At 43.5% G+C, this 17,920-nt stretch overlaps 36 non-coding genes across 36 annotated transcripts; 18 read left to right on the forward strand and 18 right to left on the reverse strand.

The window, feature by feature from the left end:
* Positions 1-195: 195 nt before the first annotated feature.
* On the reverse strand, positions 196-267 carry Trnaq-cug. The gene has a single exon. It is a non-coding gene; the product is annotated as a tRNA-Gln (tRNA).
* A 248-nt stretch (positions 268-515) lies between these two features.
* On the forward strand, positions 516-604 carry Trnay-gua. Its single transcript is given in 2 exon segments — positions 516-552; positions 569-604. It is a non-coding gene; the product is annotated as a tRNA-Tyr (tRNA).
* Positions 605-962: 358 nt separating this feature from the next.
* Positions 963-1,034, reverse strand: Trnaq-cug. Its single transcript has one exon. It is a non-coding gene; the product is annotated as a tRNA-Gln (tRNA).
* A 248-nt stretch (positions 1,035-1,282) lies between these two features.
* Trnay-gua lies at positions 1,283-1,371 on the forward strand. The gene is given in 2 exon segments: positions 1,283-1,319; positions 1,336-1,371. It is a non-coding gene; the product is annotated as a tRNA-Tyr (tRNA).
* A 357-nt stretch (positions 1,372-1,728) lies between these two features.
* On the reverse strand, positions 1,729-1,800 carry Trnaq-cug. The gene has a single exon. It is a non-coding gene; the product is annotated as a tRNA-Gln (tRNA).
* A 248-nt stretch (positions 1,801-2,048) lies between these two features.
* Trnay-gua lies at positions 2,049-2,137 on the forward strand. The gene is given in 2 exon segments: positions 2,049-2,085; positions 2,102-2,137. It is a non-coding gene; the product is annotated as a tRNA-Tyr (tRNA).
* Positions 2,138-2,495: 358 nt separating this feature from the next.
* On the reverse strand, positions 2,496-2,567 carry Trnaq-cug. Its single transcript has one exon. It is a non-coding gene; the product is annotated as a tRNA-Gln (tRNA).
* A 248-nt stretch (positions 2,568-2,815) lies between these two features.
* On the forward strand, positions 2,816-2,904 carry Trnay-gua. Its single transcript is given in 2 exon segments — positions 2,816-2,852; positions 2,869-2,904. It is a non-coding gene; the product is annotated as a tRNA-Tyr (tRNA).
* A 357-nt stretch (positions 2,905-3,261) lies between these two features.
* Trnaq-cug lies at positions 3,262-3,333 on the reverse strand. Its single transcript has one exon. It is a non-coding gene; the product is annotated as a tRNA-Gln (tRNA).
* A 248-nt stretch (positions 3,334-3,581) lies between these two features.
* On the forward strand, positions 3,582-3,670 carry Trnay-gua. The gene is given in 2 exon segments: positions 3,582-3,618; positions 3,635-3,670. It is a non-coding gene; the product is annotated as a tRNA-Tyr (tRNA).
* Positions 3,671-4,028: 358 nt separating this feature from the next.
* Trnaq-cug lies at positions 4,029-4,100 on the reverse strand. The gene has a single exon. It is a non-coding gene; the product is annotated as a tRNA-Gln (tRNA).
* Positions 4,101-4,348: 248 nt separating this feature from the next.
* On the forward strand, positions 4,349-4,437 carry Trnay-gua. The gene is given in 2 exon segments: positions 4,349-4,385; positions 4,402-4,437. It is a non-coding gene; the product is annotated as a tRNA-Tyr (tRNA).
* Positions 4,438-4,795: 358 nt separating this feature from the next.
* Positions 4,796-4,867, reverse strand: Trnaq-cug. Its single transcript has one exon. It is a non-coding gene; the product is annotated as a tRNA-Gln (tRNA).
* Positions 4,868-5,115: 248 nt separating this feature from the next.
* Positions 5,116-5,204, forward strand: Trnay-gua. Its single transcript is given in 2 exon segments — positions 5,116-5,152; positions 5,169-5,204. It is a non-coding gene; the product is annotated as a tRNA-Tyr (tRNA).
* Positions 5,205-5,562: 358 nt separating this feature from the next.
* On the reverse strand, positions 5,563-5,634 carry Trnaq-cug. Its single transcript has one exon. It is a non-coding gene; the product is annotated as a tRNA-Gln (tRNA).
* Positions 5,635-5,882: 248 nt separating this feature from the next.
* Trnay-gua lies at positions 5,883-5,971 on the forward strand. The gene is given in 2 exon segments: positions 5,883-5,919; positions 5,936-5,971. It is a non-coding gene; the product is annotated as a tRNA-Tyr (tRNA).
* Positions 5,972-6,329: 358 nt separating this feature from the next.
* Positions 6,330-6,401, reverse strand: Trnaq-cug. The gene has a single exon. It is a non-coding gene; the product is annotated as a tRNA-Gln (tRNA).
* Positions 6,402-6,649: 248 nt separating this feature from the next.
* Trnay-gua lies at positions 6,650-6,738 on the forward strand. Its single transcript is given in 2 exon segments — positions 6,650-6,686; positions 6,703-6,738. It is a non-coding gene; the product is annotated as a tRNA-Tyr (tRNA).
* Positions 6,739-7,096: 358 nt separating this feature from the next.
* Trnaq-cug lies at positions 7,097-7,168 on the reverse strand. Its single transcript has one exon. It is a non-coding gene; the product is annotated as a tRNA-Gln (tRNA).
* A 248-nt stretch (positions 7,169-7,416) lies between these two features.
* Positions 7,417-7,505, forward strand: Trnay-gua. Its single transcript is given in 2 exon segments — positions 7,417-7,453; positions 7,470-7,505. It is a non-coding gene; the product is annotated as a tRNA-Tyr (tRNA).
* A 358-nt stretch (positions 7,506-7,863) lies between these two features.
* Positions 7,864-7,935, reverse strand: Trnaq-cug. The gene has a single exon. It is a non-coding gene; the product is annotated as a tRNA-Gln (tRNA).
* A 248-nt stretch (positions 7,936-8,183) lies between these two features.
* Trnay-gua lies at positions 8,184-8,272 on the forward strand. The gene is given in 2 exon segments: positions 8,184-8,220; positions 8,237-8,272. It is a non-coding gene; the product is annotated as a tRNA-Tyr (tRNA).
* Positions 8,273-8,630: 358 nt separating this feature from the next.
* On the reverse strand, positions 8,631-8,702 carry Trnaq-cug. Its single transcript has one exon. It is a non-coding gene; the product is annotated as a tRNA-Gln (tRNA).
* A 248-nt stretch (positions 8,703-8,950) lies between these two features.
* On the forward strand, positions 8,951-9,039 carry Trnay-gua. The gene is given in 2 exon segments: positions 8,951-8,987; positions 9,004-9,039. It is a non-coding gene; the product is annotated as a tRNA-Tyr (tRNA).
* A 358-nt stretch (positions 9,040-9,397) lies between these two features.
* Trnaq-cug lies at positions 9,398-9,469 on the reverse strand. Its single transcript has one exon. It is a non-coding gene; the product is annotated as a tRNA-Gln (tRNA).
* A 248-nt stretch (positions 9,470-9,717) lies between these two features.
* Positions 9,718-9,806, forward strand: Trnay-gua. Its single transcript is given in 2 exon segments — positions 9,718-9,754; positions 9,771-9,806. It is a non-coding gene; the product is annotated as a tRNA-Tyr (tRNA).
* Positions 9,807-10,164: 358 nt separating this feature from the next.
* Trnaq-cug lies at positions 10,165-10,236 on the reverse strand. The gene has a single exon. It is a non-coding gene; the product is annotated as a tRNA-Gln (tRNA).
* Positions 10,237-10,484: 248 nt separating this feature from the next.
* Positions 10,485-10,573, forward strand: Trnay-gua. The gene is given in 2 exon segments: positions 10,485-10,521; positions 10,538-10,573. It is a non-coding gene; the product is annotated as a tRNA-Tyr (tRNA).
* A 358-nt stretch (positions 10,574-10,931) lies between these two features.
* Positions 10,932-11,003, reverse strand: Trnaq-cug. Its single transcript has one exon. It is a non-coding gene; the product is annotated as a tRNA-Gln (tRNA).
* Positions 11,004-11,251: 248 nt separating this feature from the next.
* Positions 11,252-11,340, forward strand: Trnay-gua. Its single transcript is given in 2 exon segments — positions 11,252-11,288; positions 11,305-11,340. It is a non-coding gene; the product is annotated as a tRNA-Tyr (tRNA).
* A 358-nt stretch (positions 11,341-11,698) lies between these two features.
* On the reverse strand, positions 11,699-11,770 carry Trnaq-cug. Its single transcript has one exon. It is a non-coding gene; the product is annotated as a tRNA-Gln (tRNA).
* Positions 11,771-12,018: 248 nt separating this feature from the next.
* Positions 12,019-12,107, forward strand: Trnay-gua. The gene is given in 2 exon segments: positions 12,019-12,055; positions 12,072-12,107. It is a non-coding gene; the product is annotated as a tRNA-Tyr (tRNA).
* A 358-nt stretch (positions 12,108-12,465) lies between these two features.
* On the reverse strand, positions 12,466-12,537 carry Trnaq-cug. Its single transcript has one exon. It is a non-coding gene; the product is annotated as a tRNA-Gln (tRNA).
* Positions 12,538-12,785: 248 nt separating this feature from the next.
* On the forward strand, positions 12,786-12,874 carry Trnay-gua. The gene is given in 2 exon segments: positions 12,786-12,822; positions 12,839-12,874. It is a non-coding gene; the product is annotated as a tRNA-Tyr (tRNA).
* A 358-nt stretch (positions 12,875-13,232) lies between these two features.
* Trnaq-cug lies at positions 13,233-13,304 on the reverse strand. The gene has a single exon. It is a non-coding gene; the product is annotated as a tRNA-Gln (tRNA).
* A 248-nt stretch (positions 13,305-13,552) lies between these two features.
* Trnay-gua lies at positions 13,553-13,641 on the forward strand. Its single transcript is given in 2 exon segments — positions 13,553-13,589; positions 13,606-13,641. It is a non-coding gene; the product is annotated as a tRNA-Tyr (tRNA).
* Positions 13,642-17,920: the final 4,279 nt, after the last annotated feature.

Here is a 17,920-nt window from a genome sequence, read left to right on the forward strand (position 1 = left end):
CGAATTATAGTAAAATTGCTTGCTCTTACAGGCATTACTCGTTTAATGTGCTATATAGGTCACATAGTCGCACCAATATTCAGCCGTTTCATAGACATCTCGTTTTTAATACAAACGTAGAAACTACACCCCTGAGCCTATCGCTGCTACTTCCTCGGCGAGAAACGCTTATTACAGAAAATTTAGACTAAACGAAGGTTCCACCGAGATTCGAACTCGGATCGCTGGATTCAGAGTCCAGAGTGCTAACCGTTACACCATGGAACCAGACAGGAGAATGGGACTCGTAAATACACTTAGCAGTGTTCTGACGTACTTCAGACACTTCCTACTTGCATTTTTTAACCTAATTGACACGATCGAGCATTATAAAACTTAATCTGGGCAATGTTTGCACTTGCAGCCGATGACTGCATTTCCTGTGCGTCTATATGGCAGCGCTGAGTAGCAGTGTGTGGAAACGAAAGACAGGGACGGACGTAAAGCAATCAGTACGAATAAGAAAGTATGCAGAGCCTCTGGTAGCTCAGTTGGTAGAGCGGTGGACTGTAGTGGAGGATTCACAGTTATCCATAGGACGCTGGTTCAAATCCGGCCCAGAGGACTGTTTTTCTAATCTCAGGAGCAAAGAGGCTCCAGAGCATGCCCACTCGGTCAGAACCTCCCTATGTTTTAAACCTGTTTTAAAGGAAATTCATTTGCTCAGCTTCTAGTAGCTAGTTGATAATCATGGGATTCTTAGCCTTCGTAGGATAATGATATTTCTTCGAATTATAGTAAAATTGCTTGCTCTTACAGGCATTACTCGTTTAATGTGCTATATAGGTCACATAGTCGCACCAATATTCAGCCGTTTCATAGACATCTCGTTTTTAATACAAACGTAGAAACTACACCCCTGAGCCTATCGCTGCTACTTCCTCGGCGAGAAACGCTTATTACAGAAAATTTAGACTAAACGAAGGTTCCACCGAGATTCGAACTCGGATCGCTGGATTCAGAGTCCAGAGTGCTAACCGTTACACCATGGAACCAGACAGGAGAATGGGACTCGTAAATACACTTAGCAGTGTTCTGACGTACTTCAGACACTTCCTACTTGCATTTTTTAACCTAATTGACACGATCGAGCATTATAAAACTTAATCTGGGCAATGTTTGCACTTGCAGCCGATGACTGCATTTCCTGTGCGTCTATATGGCAGCGCTGAGTAGCAGTGTGTGGAAACGAAAGACAGGGACGGACGTAAAGCAATCAGTACGAATAAGAAAGTATGCAGAGCCTCTGGTAGCTCAGTTGGTAGAGCGGTGGACTGTAGTGGAGGATTCACAGTTATCCATAGGTCGCTGGTTCAAATCCGGCCCAGAGGACTGTTTTTCTAATCTCAGGAGCAAAGAGGCTCCAGAGCATGCCCACTCGGTCAGAACCTCCCTATGTTTTAAACCTGTTTTAAAGGAAATTCATTTGCTCAGCTTCTAGTAGCTAGTTGATAATCATGGGATTCATACATTCGTAGGATAATGATATTTCTTCGAATTATAGTAAAATTGCTTGCTCTTACAGGCATTACTCGTTTAATGTGCTATATAGGTCACATAGTCGCACCAATATTCAGCCGTTTCATAGACATCTCGTTTTTAATACAAACGTAGAAACTACACCCCTGAGCCTATCGCTGCTACTTCCTCGGCGAGAAACGCTTATTACAGAAAATTTAGACTAAACGAAGGTTCCACCGAGATTCGAACTCGGATCGCTGGATTCAGAGTCCAGAGTGCTAACCGTTACACCATGGAACCAGACAGGAGAATGGGACTCGTAAATACACTTAGCAGTGTTCTGACGTACTTCAGACACTTCCTACTTGCATTTTTTAACCTAATTGACACGATCGAGCATTATAAAACTTAATCTGGGCAATGTTTGCACTTGCAGCCGATGACTGCATTTCCTGTGCGTCTATATGGCAGCGCTGAGTAGCAGTGTGTGGAAACGAAAGACAGGGACGGACGTAAAGCAATCAGTACGAATAAGAAAGTATGCAGAGCCTCTGGTAGCTCAGTTGGTAGAGCGGTGGACTGTAGTGGAGGATTCACAGTTATCCATAGGTCGCTGGTTCAAATCCGGCCCAGAGGACTGTTTTTCTAATCTCAGGAGCAAAGAGGCTCCAGAGCATGCCCACTCGATCAGAACCTCCCTATGTTTTAAACCTGTTTTAAAGGAAATTCATTTGCTCAGCTTCTAGTAGCTAGTTGATAATCATGGGATTCTTAGCCTTCGTAGGATAATGATATTTCTTCGAATTATAGTAAAATTGCTTGCTCTTACAGGCATTACTCGTTTAATGTGCTATATAGGTCACATAGTCGCACCAATATTCAGCCGTTTCATAGACATCTCGTTTTTAATACAAACGTAGAAACTACACCCCTGAGCCTATCGCTGCTACTTCCTCGGCGAGAAACGCTTATTACAGAAAATTTAGACTAAACGAAGGTTCCACCGAGATTCGAACTCGGATCGCTGGATTCAGAGTCCAGAGTGCTAACCGTTACACCATGGAACCAGACAGGAGAATGGGACTCGTAAATACACTTAGCAGTGTTCTGACGTACTTCAGACACTTCCTACTTGCATTTTTTAACCTAATTGACACGATCGAGCATTATAAAACTTAATCTGGGCAATGTTTGCACTTGCAGCCGATGACTGCATTTCCTGTGCGTCTATATGGCAGCGCTGAGTAGCAGTGTGTGGAAACGAAAGACAGGGACGGACGTAAAGCAATCAGTACGAATAAGAAAGTATGCAGAGCCTCTGGTAGCTCAGTTGGTAGAGCGGTGGACTGTAGTGGAGGATTCACAGTTATCCATAGGTCGCTGGTTCAAATCCGGCCCAGAGGACTGTTTTTCTAATCTCAGGAGCAAAGAGGCTCCAGAGCATGCCCACTCGGTCAGAACCTCCCTATGTTTTAAACCTGTTTTAAAGGAAATTCATTTGCTCAGCTTCTAGTAGCTAGTTGATAATCATGGGATTCATACATTCGTAGGATAATGATATTTCTTCGAATTATAGTAAAATTGCTTGCTCTTACAGGCATTACTCGTTTAATGTGCTATATAGGTCACATAGTCGCACCAATATTCAGCCGTTTCATAGACATCTCGTTTTTAATACAAACGTAGAAACTACACCCCTGAGCCTATCGCTGCTACTTCCTCGGCGAGAAACGCTTATTACAGAAAATTTAGACTAAACGAAGGTTCCACCGAGATTCGAACTCGGATCGCTGGATTCAGAGTCCAGAGTGCTAACCGTTACACCATGGTACCAGACAGGAGAATGGGACTCGTAAATACACTTAGCAGTGTTCTGACGTACTTCAGACACTTCCTACTTGCATTTTTTAACCTAATTGACACGATCGAGCATTATAAAACTTAATCTGGGCAATGTTTGCACTTGCAGCCGATGACTGCATTTCCTGTGCGTCTATATGGCAGCGCTGAGTAGCAGTGTGTGGAAACGAAAGACAGGGACGGACGTAAAGCAATCAGTACGAATAAGAAAGTATGCAGAGCCTCTGGTAGCTCAGTTGGTAGAGCGGTGGACTGTAGTGGAGGATTCACAGTTATCCATAGGTCGCTGGTTCAAATCCGGCCCAGAGGACTGTTTTTCTAATCTCAGGAGCAAAGAGGCTCCAGAGCATGCCCACTCGGTCAGAACCTCCCTATGTTTTAAACCTGTTTTAAAGGAAATTCATTTGCTCAGCTTCTAGTAGCTAGTTGATAATCATGGGATTCTTAGCCTTCGTAGGATAATGATATTTCTTCGAATTATAGTAAAATTGCTTGCTCTTACAGGCATTACTCGTTTAATGTGCTATATAGGTCACATAGTCGCACCAATATTCAGCCGTTTCATAGACATCTCGTTTTTAATACAAACGTAGAAACTACACCCCTGAGCCTATCGCTGCTACTTCCTCGGCGAGAAACGCTTATTACAGAAAATTTAGACTAAACGAAGGTTCCACCGAGATTCGAACTCGGATCGCTGGATTCAGAGTCCAGAGTGCTAACCGTTACACCATGGAACCAGACAGGAGAATGGGACTCGTAAATACACTTAGCAGTGTTCTGACGTACTTCAGACACTTCCTACTTGCATTTTTTAACCTAATTGACACGATCGAGCATTATAAAACTTAATCTGGGCAATGTTTGCACTTGCAGCCGATGACTGCATTTCCTGTGCGTCTATATGGCAGCGCTGAGTAGCAGTGTGTGGAAACGAAAGACAGGGACGGACGTAAAGCAATCAGTACGAATAAGAAAGTATGCAGAGCCTCTGGTAGCTCAGTTGGTAGAGCGGTGGACTGTAGTGGGGGATTCACAGTTATCCATAGGTCGCTGGTTCAAATCCGGCCCAGAGGACTGTTTTTCTAATCTCAGGAGCAAAGAGGCTCCAGAGCATGCCCACTCGGTCAGAACCTCCCTATGTTTTAAACCTGTTTTAAAGGAAATTCATTTGCTCAGCTTCTAGTAGCTAGTTGATAATCATGGGATTCTTAGCCTTCGTAGGATAATGATATTTCTTCGAATTATAGTAAAATTGCTTGCTCTTACAGGCATTACTCGTTTAATGTGCTATATAGGTCACATAGTCGCACCAATATTCAGCCGTTTCATAGACATCTCGTTTTTAATACAAACGTAGAAACTACACCCCTGAGCCTATCGCTGCTACTTCCTCGGCGAGAAACGCTTATTACAGAAAATTTAGACTAAACGAAGGTTCCACCGAGATTCGAACTCGGATCGCTGGATTCAGAGTCCAGAGTGCTAACCGTTACACCATGGAACCAGACAGGAGAATGGGACTCGTAAATACACTTAGCAGTGTTCTGACGTACTTCAGACACTTCCTACTTGCATTTTTTAACCTAATTGACACGATCGAGCATTATAAAACTTAATCTGGGCAATGTTTGCACTTGCAGCCGATGACTGCATTTCCTGTGCGTCTATATGGCAGCGCTGAGTAGCAGTGTGTGGAAACGAAAGACAGGGACGGACGTAAAGCAATCAGTACGAATAAGAAAGTATGCAGAGCCTCTGGTAGCTCAGTTGGTAGAGCGGTGGACTGTAGTGGAGGATTCACAGTTATCCATAGGTCGCTGGTTCAAATCCGGCCCAGAGGACTGTTTTTCTAATCTCAGGAGCAAAGAGGCTCCAGAGCATGCCCACTCGGTCAGAACCTCCCTATGTTTTAAACCTGTTTTAAAGGAAATTCATTTGCTCAGCTTCTAGTAGCTAGTTGATAATCATGGGATTCTTAGCCTTCGTAGGATAATGATATTTCTTCGAATTATAGTAAAATTGCTTGCTCTTACAGGCATTACTCGTTTAATGTGCTATATAGGTCACATAGTCGCACCAATATTCAGCCGTTTCATAGACATCTCGTTTTTAATACAAACGTAGAAACTACACCCCTGAGCCTATCGCTGCTACTTCCTCGGCGAGAAACGCTTATTACAGAAAATTTAGACTAAACGAAGGTTCCACCGAGATTCGAACTCGGATCGCTGGATTCAGAGTCCAGAGTGCTAACCGTTACACCATGGAACCAGACAGGAGAATGGGACTCGTAAATACACTTAGCAGTGTTCTGACGTACTTCAGACACTTCCTACTTGCATTTTTTAACCTAATTGACACGATCGAGCATTATAAAACTTAATCTGGGCAATGTTTGCACTTGCAGCCGATGACTGCATTTCCTGTGCGTCTATATGGCAGCGCTGAGTAGCACTGTGTGGAAACGAAAGACAGGGACGGACGTAAAGCAATCAGTACGAATAAGAAAGTATGCAGAGCCTCTGGTAGCTCAGTTGGTAGAGCGGTGGACTGTAGTGGAGGATTCACAGTTATCCATAGGTCGCTGGTTCAAATCCGGCCCAGAGGACTGTTTTTCTAATCTCAGGAGCAAAGAGGCTCCAGAGCATGCCCACTCGGTCAGAACCTCCCTATGTTTTAAACCTGTTTTAAAGGAAATTCATTTGCTCAGCTTCTAGTAGCTAGTTGATAATCATGGGATTCTTAGCCTTCGTAGGATAATGATATTTCTTCGAATTATAGTAAAATTGCTTGCTCTTACAGGCATTACTCGTTTAATGTGCTATATAGGTCACATAGTCGCACCAATATTCAGCCGTTTCATAGACATCTCGTTTTTAATACAAACGTAGAAACTACACCCCTGAGCCTATCGCTGCTACTTCCTCGGCGAGAAACGCTTATTACAGAAAATTTAGACTAAACGAAGGTTCCACCGAGATTCGAACTCGGATCGCTGGATTCAGAGTCCAGAGTGCTAACCGTTACACCATGGAACCAGACAGGAGAATGGGACTCGTAAATACACTTAGCAGTGTTCTGACGTACTTCAGACACTTCCTACTTGCATTTTTTAACCTAATTGACACGATCGAGCATTATAAAACTTAATCTGGGCAATGTTTGCACTTGCAGCCGATGACTGCATTTCCTGTGCGTCTATATGGCAGCGCTGAGTAGCAGTGTGTGGAAACGAAAGACAGGGACGGACGTAAAGCAATCAGTACGAATAAGAAAGTATGCAGAGCCTCTGGTAGCTCAGTTGGTAGAGCGGTGGACTGTAGTGGAGGATTCACAGTTATCCATAGGTCGCTGGTTCAAATCCGGCCCAGAGGACTGTTTTTCTAATCTCAGGAGCAAAGAGGCTCCAGAGCATGCCCACTCGGTCAGAACCTCCCTATGTTTTAAACCTGTTTTAAAGGAAATTCATTTGCTCAGCTTCTGGTAGCTAGTTGATAATCATGGGATTCTTAGCCTTCGTAGGATAATGATATTTCTTCGAATTATAGTAAAATTGCTTGCTCTTACAGGCATTACTCGTTTAATGTGCTATATAGGTCACATAGTCGCACCAATATTCAGCCGTTTCATAGACATCTCGTTTTTAATACAAACGTAGAAACTACACCCCTGAGCCTATCGCTGCTACTTCCTCGGCGAGAAACGCTTATTACAGAAAATTTAGACTAAACGAAGGTTCCACCGAGATTCGAACTCGGATCGCTGGATTCAGAGTCCAGAGTGCTAACCGTTACACCATGGAACCAGACAGGAGAATGGGACTCGTAAATACACTTAGCAGTGTTCTGACGTACTTCAGACACTTCCTACTTGCATTTTTTAACCTAATTGACACGATCGAGCATTATAAAACTTAATCTGGGCAATGTTTGCACTTGCAGCCGATGACTGCATTTCCTGTGCGTCTATATGGCAGCGCTGAGTAGCAGTGTGTGGAAACGAAAGACAGGGACGGACGTAAAGCAATCAGTACGAATAAGAAAGTATGCAGAGCCTCTGGTAGCTCAGTTGGTAGAGCGGTGGACTGTAGTGGAGGATTCACAGTTATCCATAGGTCGCTGGTTCAAATCCGGCCCAGAGGACTGTTTTTCTAATCTCAGGAGCAAAGAGGCTCCAGAGCATGCCCACTCGGTCAGAACCTCCCTATGTTTTAAACCTGTTTTAAAGGAAATTCATTTGCTCAGCTTCTAGTAGCTAGTTGATAATCATGGGATTCTTAGCCTTCGTAGGATAATGATATTTCTTCGAATTATAGTAAAATTGCTTGCTCTTACAGGCATTACTCGTTTAATGTGCTATATAGGTCACATAGTCGCACCAATATTCAGCCGTTTCATAGACATCTCGTTTTTAATACAAACGTAGAAACTACACCCCTGAGCCTATCGCTGCTACTTCCTCGGCGAGAAACGCTTATTACAGAAAATTTAGACTAAACGAAGGTTCCACCGAGATTCGAACTCGGATCGCTGGATTCAGAGTCCAGAGTGCTAACCGTTACACCATGGAACCAGACAGGAGAATGGGACTCGTAAATACACTTAGCAGTGTTCTGACGTACTTCAGACACTTCCTACTTGCATTTTTTAACCTAATTGACACGATCGAGCATTATAAAACTTAATCTGGGCAATGTTTGCACTTGCAGCCGATGACTGCATTTCCTGTGCGTCTATATGGCAGCGCTGAGTAGCACTGTGTGGAAACGAAAGACAGGGACGGACGTAAAGCAATCAGTACGAATAAGAAAGTATGCAGAGCCTCTGGTAGCTCAATTGGTAGAGCGGTGGACTGTAGTGGAGGATTCACAGTTATCCATAGGTCGCTGGTTCAAATCCGGCCCAGAGGACTGTTTTTCTAATCTCAGGAGCAAAGAGGCTCCAGAGCATGCCCACTCGGTCAGAACCTCCCTATGTTTTAAACCTGTTTTAAAGGAAATTCATTTGCTCAGCTTCTAGTAGCTAGTTGATAATCATGGGATTCTTAGCCTTCGTAGGATAATGATATTTCTTCGAATTATAGTAAAATTGCTTGCTCTTACAGGCATTACTCGTTTAATGTGCTATATAGGTCACATAGTCGCACCAATATTCAGCCGTTTCATAGACATCTCGTTTTTAATACAAACGTAGAAACTACACCCCTGAGCCTATCGCTGCTACTTCCTCGGCGAGAAACGCTTATTACAGAAAATTTAGACTAAACGAAGGTTCCACCGAGATTCGAACTCGGATCGCTGGATTCAGAGTCCAGAGTGCTAACCGTTACACCATGGAACCAGACAGGAGAATGGGACTCGTAAATACACTTAGCAGTGTTCTGACGTACTTCAGACACTTCCTACTTGCATTTTTTAACCTAATTGACACGATCGAGCATTATAAAACTTAATCTGGGCAATGTTTGCACTTGCAGCCGATGACTGCATTTCCTGTGCGTCTATATGGCAGCGCTGAGTAGCAGTGTGTGGAAACGAAAGACAGGGACGGACGTAAAGCAATCAGTACGAATAAGAAAGTATGCAGAGCCTCTGGTAGCTCAGTTGGTAGAGCGGTGGACTGTAGTGGAGGATTCACAGTTATCCATAGGTCGCTGGTTCAAATCCGGCCCAGAGGACTGTTTTTCTAATCTCAGGAGCAAAGAGGCTCCAGAGCATGCCCACTCGGTCAGAACCTCCCTATGTTTTAAACCTGTTTTAAAGGAAATTCATTTGCTCAGCTTCTAGTAGCTAGTTGATAATCATGGGATTCTTAGCCTTCGTAGGATAATGATATTTCTTCGAATTATAGTAAAATTGCTTGCTCTTACAGGCATTACTCGTTTAATGTGCTATATAGGTCACATAGTCGCACCAATATTCAGCCGTTTCATAGACATCTCGTTTTTAATACAAACGTAGAAACTACACCCCTGAGCCTATCGCTGCTACTTCCTCGGCGAGAAACGCTTATTACAGAAAATTTAGACTAAACGAAGGTTCCACCGAGATTCGAACTCGGATCGCTGGATTCAGAGTCCAGAGTGCTAACCGTTACACCATGGAACCAGACAGGAGAATGGGACTCGTAAATACACTTAGCAGTGTTCTGACGTACTTCAGACACTTCCTACTTGCATTTTTTAACCTAATTGACACGATCGAGCATTATAAAACTTAATCTGGGCAATGTTTGCACTTGCAGCCGATGACTGCATTTCCTGTGCGTCTATATGGCAGCGCTGAGTAGCAGTGTGTGGAAACGAAAGACAGGGACGGACGTAAAGCAATCAGTACGAATAAGAAAGTATGCAGAGCCTCTGGTAGCTCAGTTGGTAGAGCGGTGGACTGTAGTGGAGGATTCACAGTTATCCATAGGTCGCTGGTTCAAATCCGGCCCAGAGGACTGTTTTTCTAATCTCAGGAGCAAAGAGGCTCCAGAGCATGCCCACTCGGTCAGAACCTCCCTATGTTTTAAACCTGTTTTAAAGGAAATTCATTTGCTCAGCTTCTAGTAGCTAGTTGATAATCATGGGATTCTTAGCCTTCGTAGGATAATGATATTTCTTCGAATTATAGTAAAATTGCTTGCTCTTACAGGCATTACTCGTTTAATGTGCTATATAGGTCACATAGTCGCACCAATATTCAGCCGTTTCATAGACATCTCGTTTTTAATACAAACGTAGAAACTACACCCCTGAGCCTATCGCTGCTACTTCCTCGGCGAGAAACGCTTATTACAGAAAATTTAGACTAAACGAAGGTTCCACCGAGATTCGAACTCGGATCGCTGGATTCAGAGTCCAGAGTGCTAACCGTTACACCATGGAACCAGACAGGAGAATGGGACTCGTAAATACACTTAGCAGTGTTCTGACGTACTTCAGACACTTCCTACTTGCATTTTTTAACCTAATTGACACGATCGAGCATTATAAAACTTAATCTGGGCAATGTTTGCACTTGCAGCCGATGACTGCATTTCCTGTGCGTCTATATGGCAGCGCTGAGTAGCAGTGTGTGGAAACGAAAGACAGGGACGGACGTAAAGCAATCAGTACGAATAAGAAAGTATGCAGAGCCTCTGGTAGCTCAGTTGGTAGAGCGGTGGACTGTAGTGGAGGATTCACAGTTATCCATAGGTCGCTGGTTCAAATCCGGCCCAGAGGACTGTTTTTCTAATCTCAGGAGCAAAGAGGCTCCAGAGCATGCCCACTCGGTCAGAACCTCCCTATGTTTTAAACCTGTTTTAAAGGAAATTCATTTGCTCAGCTTCTAGTAGCTAGTTGATAATCATGGGATTCTTAGCCTTCGTAGGATAATGATATTTCTTCGAATTATAGTAAAATTGCTTGCTCTTACAGGCATTACTCGTTTAATGTGCTATATAGGTCACATAGTCGCACCAATATTCAGCCGTTTCATAGACATCTCGTTTTTAATACAAACGTAGAAACTACACCCCTGAGCCTATCGCTGCTACTTCCTCGGCGAGAAACGCTTATTACAGAAAATTTAGACTAAACGAAGGTTCCACCGAGATTCGAACTCGGATCGCTGGATTCAGAGTCCAGAGTGCTAACCGTTACACCATGGAACCAGACAGGAGAATGGGACTCGTAAATACACTTAGCAGTGTTCTGACGTACTTCAGACACTTCCTACTTGCATTTTTTAACCTAATTGACACGATCGAGCATTATAAAACTTAATCTGGGCAATGTTTGCACCTGCAGCCGATGACTGCATTTCCTGTGCGTCTATATGGCAGCGCTGAGTAGCAGTGTGTGGAAACGAAAGACAGGGACGGACGTAAAGCAATCAGTACGAATAAGAAAGTATGCAGAGCCTCTGGTAGCTCAGTTGGTAGAGCGGTGGACTGTAGTGGAGGATTCACAGTTATCCATAGGTCGCTGGTTCAAATCCGGCCCAGAGGACTGTTTTTCTAATCTCAGGAGCAAAGAGGCTCCAGAGCATGCCCACTCGGTCAGAACCTCCCTATGTTTTAAACCTGTTTTAAAGGAAATTCATTTGCTCAGCTTCTAGTAGCTAGTTGATAATCATGGGATTCTTAGCCTTCGTAGGATAATGATATTTCTTCGAATTATAGTAAAATTGCTTGCTCTTACAGGCATTACTCGTTTAATGTGCTATATAGGTCACATAGTCGCACCAATATTCAGCCGTTTCATAGACATCTCGTTTTTAATACAAACGTAGAAACTACACCCCTGAGCCTATCGCTGCTACTTCCTCGGCGAGAAACGCTTATTACAGAAAATTTAGACTAAACGAAGGTTCCACCGAGATTCGAACTCGGATCGCTGGATTCAGAGTCCAGAGTGCTAACCGTTACACCATGGAACCAGACAGGAGAATGGGACTCGTAAATACACTTAGCAGTGTTCTGGCGTACTTCAGACACTTCCTACTTGCATTTTTTAACCTAATTGACACGATCGAGCATTATAAAACTTAATCTGGGCAATGTTTGCACTTGCAGCCGATGACTGCATTTCCTGTGCGTCTATATGGCAGCGCTGAGTAGCAGTGTGTGGAAACGAAAGACAGGGACGGACGTAAAGCAATCAGTACGAATAAGAAAGTATGCAGAGCCTCTGGTAGCTCAGTTGGTAGAGCGGTGGACTGTAGTGGAGGATTCACAGTTATCCATAGGTCGCTGGTTCAAATCCGGCCCAGAGGACTGTTTTTCTAATCTCAGGAGCAAAGAGGCTCCAGAGCATGCCCACTCGGTCAGAACCTCCCTATGTTTTAAACCTGTTTTAAAGGAAATTCATTTGCTCAGCTTCTAGTAGCTAGTTGATAATCATGGGATTCTTAGCCTTCGTAGGATAATGATATTTCTTCGAATTATAGTAAAATTGCTTGCTCTTACAGGCATTACTCGTTTAATGTGCTATATAGGTCACATAGTCGCACCAATATTCAGCCGTTTCATAGACATCTCGTTTTTAATACAAACGTAGAAACTACACCCCTGAGCCTATCGCTGCTACTTCCTCGGCGAGAAACGCTTATTACAGAAAATTTAGACTAAACGAAGGTTCCACCGAGATTCGAACTCGGATCGCTGGATTCAGAGTCCAGAGTGCTAACCGTTACACCATGGAACCAGACAGGAGAATGGGACTCGTAAATACACTTAGCAGTGTTCTGACGTACTTCAGACACTTCCTACTTGCATTTTTTAACCTAATTGACACGATCGAGCATTATAAAACTTAATCTGGGCAATGTTTGCACTTGCAGCCGATGACTGCATTTCCTGTGCGTCTATATGGCAGCGCTGAGTAGCAGTGTGTGGAAACGAAAGACAGGGACGGACGTAAAGCAATCAGTACGAATAAGAAAGTATGCAGAGCCTCTGGTAGCTCAGTTGGTAGAGCGGTGGACTGTAGTGGAGGATTCACAGTTATCCATAGGTCGCTGGTTCAAATCCGGCCCAGAGGACTGTTTTTCTAATCTCAGGAGCAAAGAGGCTCCAGAGCATGCCCACTCGGTCAGAACCTCCCTATGTTTTAAACCTGTTTTAAAGGAAATTCATTTGCTCAGCTTCTAGTAGCTAGTTGATAATCATGGGATTCTTAGCCTTCGTAGGATAATGATATTTCTTCGAATTATAGTAAAATTGCTTGCTCTTACAGGCATTACTCGTTTAATGTGCTATATAGGTCACATAGTCGCACCAATATTCAGCCGTTTCATAGACATCTCGTTTTTAATACAAACGTAGAAACTACACCCCTGAGCCTATCGCTGCTACTTCCTCGGCGAGAAACGCTTATTACAGAAAATTTAGACTAAACGAAGGTTCCACCGAGATTCGAACTCGGATCGCTGGATTCAGAGTCCAGAGTGCTAACCGTTACACCATGGAACCAGACAGGAGAATGGGACTCGTAAATACACTTAGCAGTGTTCTGACGTACTTCAGACACTTCCTACTTGCATTTTTTAACCTAATTGACACGATCGAGCATTATAAAACTTAATCTGGGCAATGTTTGCACTTGCAGCCGATGACTGCATTTCCTGTGCGTCTATATGGCAGCGCTGAGTAGCAGTGTGTGGAAACGAAAGACAGGGACGGACGTAAAGCAATCAGTACGAATAAGAAAGTATGCAGAGCCTCTGGTAGCTCAGTTGGTAGAGCGGTGGACTGTAGTGGAGGATTCACAGTTATCCATAGGTCGCTGGTTCAAATCCGGCCCAGAGGACTGTTTTTCTAATCTCAGGAGCAAAGAGGCTCCAGAGCATGCCCACTCGGTCAGAACCTCCCTATGTTTTAAACCTGTTTTAAAGGAAATTCATTTGCTCAGCTTCTAGTAGCTAGTTGATAATCATGGGATTCTTAGCCTTCGTAGGATAATGATATTTCTTCGAATTATAGTAAAATTGCTTGCTCTTACAGGCATTACTCGTTTAATGTGCTATATAGGTCACATAGTCGCACCAATATTCAGCCGTTTCATAGACATCTCGTTTTTAATACAAACGTAGAAACTACACCCCTGAGCCTATCGCTGCTACTTCCTCGGCGAGAAACGCTTATTACAGAAAATTTAGACTAAACGAAGGTTCCACCGAGATTCGAACGCGGATCGCTGGATTCAGAGTCCAGAGTGCTAACCGTTACACCATTTTTTTTTTTTCTTTTTTTTTTCTTAGGGCCTCCCATCTCCCCTTCTAGCCCTTCCATTCGCTCTCCTTCATGCGCCTTCTTCGGCGAGCTTCTTTGCTAAAATCAAATTAAATGCTCCTTCTCACGTAAGGGAATCCATGCCAAACGTGGTGAGAAAAGTAAATTTCTGCATCCAAGTGAACTTATTCTGTGATGTTGGATGGTTTTTCATAACGAGGGAACTTGATATGTTGAAAAACGGGGATAAAGAAAGAAAAATTAAGTGGAAAACTGAAAAACGTAGACTTCTTAAGGACACACACAATACATGACACTGATCTCAGATTATAATCACAGTATATCATTCAACACATCATCCAATACCTTCCTTTTGAAAGAGTATGTGTAGCATATTTCCAAAATGCTTGGTGTGGTTCCGTTGGGCGCGTAGCTTGTAATATTCCTCCGTGATGTAGCAGTTGTAGTCCGCAATGGTGTCCGTGGTCGTTTTGTGGATGACAAAGTGAACAAAATTGCCGTATAGCCACAGTATGGTATTATTTTTCTGACGCGGAAAATACATCACGTCCGGGGCCGAGAGTTCGGTGGTGGTGATGAATCTACCATCATTGCGCCTGAGGAATGCGACCTGCTGCTTAATGTGGTTCCATATGGTATTGTATCCTTGACAAGTAAACCTGTGAACTGTCGTATCCACATATCCACAACGGCGACACATGGGAGTATCATGAAGTCCTATAGCATGGAGCCTCTCATTGTTGGCGATGATATCGTTAACCACTTGATACCATGTCGACCGTACTGACATGCTTAAGACTTTATTATGAATATTCTTCCAAACAGTATTCCAATCTTTGGATGGATATTTTTTCTCGATTCGATTCCTGACTGAACAGTGCCATGGAATAGAAGTAGCAGATGACGTGGCGCTACGGCTGGGTGTCAGATGTATACTCTCTTTGTAACTGATCTCGGTGAAGTAAAGTCTGACATGGTGCAGCTTAAAATGGATCGGAGCCACATTGACAGGAGCATCTAAACTCTGAGGTTCAGTCAGATGAAACAGTTGCGTCGTAATACTGTCGGGGTACTTACGGAGATGTTCTCGAGTACGCTTGATAAATAAAGTCACTGTCTTTTGACGAATATCTGTGAGTCCGAGGCCACCGGCGACCGGAGGTAAGGTCACTGTACGAGCTGCCACTTTAAATATACAGCCTCTCCATAACAGCTGACAAACTGCCCTCGTAATATTTTTGGCGATGCCCAAGGGAATAGGTAGACATTGCCCCCGGTAAATCGCTTTTGACAGGATCACACAGTTAATCAGTTGTACCCTTTGCATTAAATTGAGGTCCCTATTTCGATGCTCTATTAATGAGCCTCTGATGTTGGTAAGCATGGTCTTCCAGTTAACGGAAGCCATCTTGAGCGGGCAGCTAGAAAATGTGACACCGAGAGACTTATGTTGGTTCGTGGAATTGATCCAATCTAAGTCTGCGTTCGCATAACCATTGAGGCTGAGCATAGAGCTTTTCGTGTTATTCACAGCAGCACCAGTAGCACCACAATAAACGTGTAAGGCGGTCTTAAGAGTTTGAACATCGTCGTCACTCCGAACTATGACCCCTAAATCATCTGCATACACATTGGTTACTTTCTTTACCGACATAATCGTGATCCCTTCCAAGAGAACGTTTAAATGTCGGACAAGAGGTTCCAAAGATATGACATAGAGCAGCATGGAGAGTGGGCTTCCTTGCGGGAATCCACGACAAATATTTATGGCTCTCGTGCATTGACCGTTGACAAGTACTTTTGCCGTCATCCCAGTAATCATACTTTGCAAAGACTTCAAGCACCGTCCCCCAAAACCCAGGGCCGACATTGTTTTAAAAAGATAACGATGATCAATCCGGTCAAAAGCATTTGCAAAATCAATAAAGCATAGAGCACCTTGAAGTTGAGCTGCCGAAAAAATGGAAATCACATCACGATATTCACTGACCGTTTTGATGATACTTCTATGCGGAAGGGCCGTTTGGTCCTGCGCAATGACACGTTGTAGGACTGGAGTCAGTCGCAATTTCAGTGCACGGGCAACAATTTTATAGTCTCCATTTAATAAACATATAGGTCGCAGACGACGGACATCCTTCATTCCTCGCCCCTTGGGTACCATCACAAACACACCCTCTTTAAACTCCGAGGGTATGGAGATACCGTTGATGACTTCATTGATGATGGCGGTGAGCACATCGCCTAGAACATCCCAAAACCTGTAGTAAAATTCGACTGGTAAACCATCCGGCCCAGGCGTCTTGTTTACCGGAGAAGTTTTGACGATATCCAAAACATCATCACTAGTAAATATGTCCAATAGCGCCCTATTCTCGTCCTCAGTAACTATCGAGTCTGTGCCGTGAAGTAACGTCGCCACAGACTGTTCATTGACATCAGGGGCAGTATATAAACACGTAAAAAAGCGATGGATTTCGTTAATGATGTCACGTTGTTCATGGAGCACATCGTTATTCACATCGCGCAGGGTGTTGATAAAACTATTCCTTCTATTCTTTGCATGCCGGAGGAGATGATACAAAGAGGCAGTTTCATCTTCGACAGTGGAATGTGATCTTGACTTTACCTTCAAACCATCAAGTTGTCGTCGTTTCAGTTGGGTTAAAATCGCCTTAATTTTCTTTATTTGCATGAAATGGTCAGCAGACAAAACGGGACGATCATACAGTTCTCGCAAACAGGTATAATAAAATTCAATAGTGTCTTTCCGAAGTTGAGCCCTTGCCTTGCCATAGTCGATCAAAGTCATCCTCAGCTTCCTTTTAGCGTAGTTGGTCCACCACTCAATGGTGGAAACGTATCTGGGGCGCGCTCTGAGGCACAAATTCCAGGTCACTTGGATGGATTCATTTATGTCTGGTTCGTGAAGAAGACTGACATTCAATTTCCAAAGACCGCGTCCCCAATAGGTCGTTTGCCGGGCAAGATGTATGCTACAACGAACTCCACAGTGATCAGAAAAACTGGTGGGAATCGTGTCTATTGAAGATGCACACTGCATTAAACTATCGGATATATAAATTCTGTCAATTCTACTGGCCGCCAAGTTCGTCATATACGTAAACTTTACAGCTGTGGGGTGAAATAATTCCCATGCGTCTGTAAGACGTAAGGCTGTGACACAATCTTTCAGTGCTTGAGAGAAGTTAAAGTTCGGTTTTTGATCTTTTGACTTCAGTACACAGTTCCAGTCGCCAGCTATAATGATATTTTCTGAATTGTCGTTTAATAAGTGAACCATTTCACCGGTGAAAAAAGTTGTCCTGGCCGCTCGGGAGCTGCTACCAGAGGGGGCATAGACATTAACAACCGTCGTATTAAAGATTTTACAAGAGATTCCGCGACCGGATTCGAGAAGACACAAAGGCTCCGCCGGTATACCATGTTTCACCAAAATAGCCGTTCCACATTCATTTTCGAAAGCAACATTTAAAATTTCAGTAAACCCCGGGAAATTAAATTCACTGACCATTACCTCCTGCAAGAAAGCAATATCGGTATCCGAATTATACAAGAAATCTTTCAAAGCCGCCAATTTTGGTGGACTCCTAATCCTGTTAATATTCAAAGTCATTATATTGTAAGTCTGTGACATTCTCTGTAAACGTCGTTCCATTTAGGAAGAGAAAACAAATGGACACACCAACATAAAAACCAGTGTAACGTTCAACAAAATCGTCCTGTTATTATCTGTGGACAAATGAGGCATTTCAGTTTAGCGCAGCGATCCAGGGTGCCCTACAAGGAGACTGTCGTCAACTGGTATGCTATCA

The sequence above is a fragment of the Schistocerca americana genome, unplaced genomic scaffold, assembly GCF_021461395.2.
Source record: "Schistocerca americana isolate TAMUIC-IGC-003095 unplaced genomic scaffold, iqSchAmer2.1 HiC_scaffold_103, whole genome shotgun sequence".
NCBI classification, from domain to species: domain Eukaryota; kingdom Metazoa; phylum Arthropoda; class Insecta; order Orthoptera; family Acrididae; genus Schistocerca; species Schistocerca americana.